The sequence below is a fragment of the Dioscorea cayenensis genome, chromosome 11, assembly GCF_009730915.1.
Source record: "Dioscorea cayenensis subsp. rotundata cultivar TDr96_F1 chromosome 11, TDr96_F1_v2_PseudoChromosome.rev07_lg8_w22 25.fasta, whole genome shotgun sequence".
In the NCBI taxonomy this organism is placed as follows: Eukaryota; Viridiplantae; Streptophyta; class Magnoliopsida; order Dioscoreales; family Dioscoreaceae; genus Dioscorea; species Dioscorea cayenensis.
Genome location: NC_052481.1, coordinates 12,410,175 through 12,414,985, shown reverse-complemented (window position 1 = coordinate 12,414,985; position 4,811 = coordinate 12,410,175). Strand labels below are relative to the sequence as shown.

Genomic DNA, 4,811 nt, shown 5'->3' with positions numbered 1-4,811 from the left:
CAGAAAATTTCTGAACATTTACACTCATTCAAAGCATGCCTATATATGCATAAGTAACCAAAGAAACATAAAAAAAAATGCTCAAACGACTAAGATACTACACCACACACAAGTAAGAACATGAAAACACCAAAGATCCATGAGAAAATCATAACAATAGCATGTAAAAAATGAAGACACCAACACTTAAGCTCCTATTCATACAAACACTAACTAATACCTTGAAAACAGTAAACACTTGGGTTGCCTCCTAAGAAGCGCTTGTTTAAGATCACTTAGCTTGACGTACCTTTTCTTACCTCACGGGTGCTCATAGATGAAGGTTTCCCTCTTACCCATGACTTGAAAGCATGATGAACATAATCTTTTGAAGGTAAAGGGGGAGTTATTAAGTTTGATAGCACAAGGGCTCATCATCCTTACTCTATTCTTATATATCCCCATTAGACTTGGGGCATTTCTTGTGATGTATCCTTGCATGCTTCATCTTTTTAAGCACACTCTTCATCATCCCCAGGGTAGGTTGCATCTTCTCTTCTAGACCAAGCATTAAGACTTCTTCACTCTCCACTCGTTAATCTAGCACCCCTTCATATGGGTCTGGATTTATCATTTCCTGCACATATTCATCTATTAGTTCATTGGTAGTGTCAAGAAAATAAAGAGTATCATCAAAGTCTAGAGAATGTCTCATGGCTTCAGCGAGGCGGTATGTAAGCTTGTCATCCCCAACTCATAAAGTTAACTCCCCGCTGTCAATGTCGATAAGAGCTTTGGAAGTACGTAAGAACGGCCTTCCAAGTTTCAGCGGGACATCAACATCCTCATCAATATCCAACACTACAAAGTCCACAGGAAATATGCACTTATCAACCTTCACAAGTACGTCTTCGATGATGCCCCTTGGATGTCTAACCGTTCGGTCCACCAATTGTAATGACATCCGAGTCGGCCTAGGCTCTCCCAAGCCTAGCTTTTGGAAGAAAGTATAAGGCATGACGTTGATGCTAGCCCCTGAATTTGCCAATGCTTTCTCTTCACCTAAATTACCAATGTTGCATGGAATGATGAAGCTTCTGGGGTCTTTCTTCTTGTTTGGCATATTCTTTTGCAACACCACCGAACGTGAAGCATCTAAGATTATGGATGCATATTCCTCCAACTTCCTCTTATTAGTCAAGAGATCTTTCAGAAACTTTGCATACCGAGGCATTTGAGACAATGCCTCCACAAGAGGAATGTTGATATGCAATTTCTTGAATAGACCCAAGAACTTCTTGTATTGCTCATCATTTTGGTCGTTCTTCAATCTCGAAGGATAAGGGATTCTTGGCTTGTAAGGTGGGGTTGCCACCTCTTTTCATTTTATTCTCTCCTCAACCTCCACGACCTCGACTTCTTCAACATTAGTATTCTCACTTGGAAGCCTACCCTTAATCTCATGACCACTTCTTAAAGTGATCACCTTCATATGTTCTCTCAGATTGGTTTCGGTGTTACTAGGCAAGCTTCCTTGAGGTCTCTCTGATAACAACTTCATAATTTGCCCCACTTTATTCTCCAAGTTATGCAATAAAGTGGTATGGTTGCCAAGTGTGGCTTCAACCGATTGAAATCTTGTGTACAATGATGCAATGAACTTGGTTAAAGCCTTCTCTAGATCGGTTATCCAGTTTTCCAAACCTGAAACTGGGTTCTCCATGTTTGGGGCATGTTGTTGTTGTTGGAAACTGGGTGGTGCTATTGTCTTCGGTTGTCCTTGATTACTCCATGAAAGAATCAAGTGGTTCCTATAACCCGGATTGTAGATGTTGCTATATGGATTGCCTTGATTTCTCATTGCATTACCCACAAAATCCACTTGCTCTACGAAGGTTGTACCACCAATAGAAATAGGGCAATCTAATGGAGCATGTCCTCCCCCATACCCTGTGCAACTAGTCACGGCCGCCACTCTATTAGAAGTCAGAGTGTCTAACTTCTTGCTCAATGACTCAACCTGGGCCACCAATGAAGTAACTACATCGATCTCATAAAGTCCAGCTATCTTCTTCCTGTCTCTTGTATTCCATTGATAACTGTTCATAGCCATTTCTTCAATGAGAAGCTAGGCTTCTTCCGAGGTCTTGCTCCCTAAGGTACCTCCTACTACAGCATCAAGTACCTGTCTTGTTCTAGGATTCAACCCATTATTGAAAGTCTGAATGATCATCCACTCGGGGAACCCATGTTGAGGACATTTCTATAGGATCTCCTTGAATCTATCCCATGTCTAAAAAAGAGACTCCAATTCTGTTTGCACAAAAGACGATATTTCATTCCTAAGCTTTGCAGATTTTTCGGGAGGGAAATATCGGGCAAGAAAAGCTTCTACTATCTCCTCCCATGTAGTGATCAATGCTCTAGGTAATGAATGTAGCCATTGCTTCGCTCTCCCTTTCAAGGAAAATGGGAAGGCCCTCAACTTGATAGCATCATCCATAACACCACTGATCTTGAGCATGTCACACACTTCCAAGAAGTTCTCTATGTGATTATTTGGATCCTCATCGACTAAACCATTAAACTGTGCTGACTGCTGTAACATTTGGAAGAATGCTTACTTGAGCTCAAAATTTAGAGCTGTAATAGGTGGCCACACAATGCTAAAATATGTGCCAAGAACTAAGTGTCTGGCATAATCGGATAGTGTCCTCTGCTGCTCATTCTGCTCTGCCATATTATCTGACTCTTCACGTTCTATCTCTGCTTGATTAGACTGTTCTTGCACAGGTTCTTTCCCCCTTCTATGAATTCTTCTTTCAATGTTTGGATTTCTTTCAACCAATGTTGAAGGGTTTCCTCGGGTCATAATCTAGAGCTGCAACCAAAGAAAGAAAAACAAATCAGAATGATGGAAGAATAAGAAGATATGAAATAGAATGAGTGATGAATAGCTAAAATAGAAAAGTGCAAAGTGTTTCTCAAACGCCTATTCCCCGGTAACAGCGCCAAAAACTTGACACGACCCATTGTGTGTTAACCGCAAGTGTACGGGTTTGTCAAAGTAATAATACCCAGGTGAGAGGGTAGTCGAATCCTTAGAGAACAGTGCTTCGAAACACAAAGATTGCTATTTAACTAGAATGGAAATGAGTCGATGGTGATGTGAAAACAAATTAATACAAGTAAAGATAAGAAAAGAACATGAGGCACAAATAAAAGATAGGAGAGACAATCGACGATAAATGGGGCACCTGGACATTGCTCACCCTAGGACTATTGCTTCAAGTGCAAAACCAATCATTATACTTCCTAACTGATGTCTAACGAGTCGTGGAGATCCTTAAACACATGGTCCCAAAACTTAAGGTCAACTGTGACTAACCCTAGACTATGCCCTGGTAGAGAAACCTCTCAATCTCGACACCTCACACTATACTAGGTTGCTTTAGGCTCTAGGGATTCCAAGTGATAAACCGTATTCCCTAATATAGATCTAATCCTTTGGTACAGGCAAAATACCCCTAGTCACAATTAAACCCCAGATACTAAGGATTACTTCAATGCTTCACTCTATTGCTTGCACAACTAAGCCCCACTGGAGTTCGTTTCTTAGCACTTCACTCTATTGTGACCACAAAGAACTCTTGGAACATGGAGGTAGGATAAATCACATCGGACATAAAAGGCGAAGCTTTGCTACCTCTCGACTCACACTCTCCACCCTCTCCAATCTAGTATTGTCTAACCCTCATGGTGTGTCACTCATCCACAAGGATTATCAAAATGGATTCTCAACCCTAGTGTCACTCTAAAGGAAAATCAACTCAACAAACATTCAAGATTGGAACTCAATTAAAAGCATCAATTAAGAAAAGAATAATAAAAGGTCAAAGAAACAATATCATCCTAGGGTTTACAAGTCCAAGTCCCCACTAAGGGTTTAACTCTCTATGGAGCAAAATACAATCAACAATGAAGTCAAAAGTAATGAGATGTAATCCATGAATAAAAGCCTCTTGGTGTTCGTGTCAGTAGTCTTGAGAATTGACCGTGTCTTCTTCAAAGGTCCCCTTGTCAAGCCTAGGGCATATCTTACCAGATCGGTACCGATGAAAGCTCCCCCAATAACTCTCTTCCAAAGAAAACGCGGTGTGAAAGGCCTTGAACCTTTCCAAAAGCCTAGCCAAAGCCTCTCTAAACCTTAGCCGTAGGAAGAAAGATAGGCCAAAAGATGGGGAGAAGATCCTAAAATCGGGCTAAAATCATGACTTAAATAGGGCTAGAGTCAGGCATTCCAAATACCCATGTGAATTTGCAGAAATTCGGTTTTCAGCAGCCTATGACCAATAACCACTACAGTAACTTGCTACAATACCTGCCAAAAACACTCCCAAACCCACACTCTTCATCGAGGCAACATAAACAGGCACATGTCTATACCGTAGATCGCATTGCATCTTCAAATAAAGCATATTTGACGGGAATCTTGCCAGCCTTGCACAAGTCAGAACACATGAGTGTGACTGCTGATAAGTGCTTGAGTAGACATATTTTTATATATGTTTTACATGCATTGAGCATCATTTTTACTGTGGTTTATGTCTCATATTGTGTATTTGGTGTTCTTTTATGCATATAGGTTGTGAATGCCTTAAAAAAAGTAAAAAGGGAAGCAAAAGATAGGCTATAAAAGACACAATGTTGGGAGTTCTTGTTCAATTCAAGGATCAAGACACGAGAGCGCTCATAAAGCGTGGAGATGTGTGCCAACTTCCAAGAAGATTCAAGTCAATTCACTATTTGGAAGGGCACAAAGGCAGCCACAT

At 40.7% G+C, this 4,811-nt stretch overlaps 1 non-coding gene across 1 annotated transcript; it reads left to right on the top strand.

Annotated features, from left to right (window-relative positions):
• The first annotated feature begins 2,222 nt into the window (after positions 1–2,222).
• LOC120272897 lies at positions 2,223–2,329 on the top strand. The gene has a single exon (XR_005540430.1). It is a non-coding gene; the product is annotated as a small nucleolar RNA R71 (small nucleolar RNA).
• Positions 2,330–4,811: the final 2,482 nt, after the last annotated feature.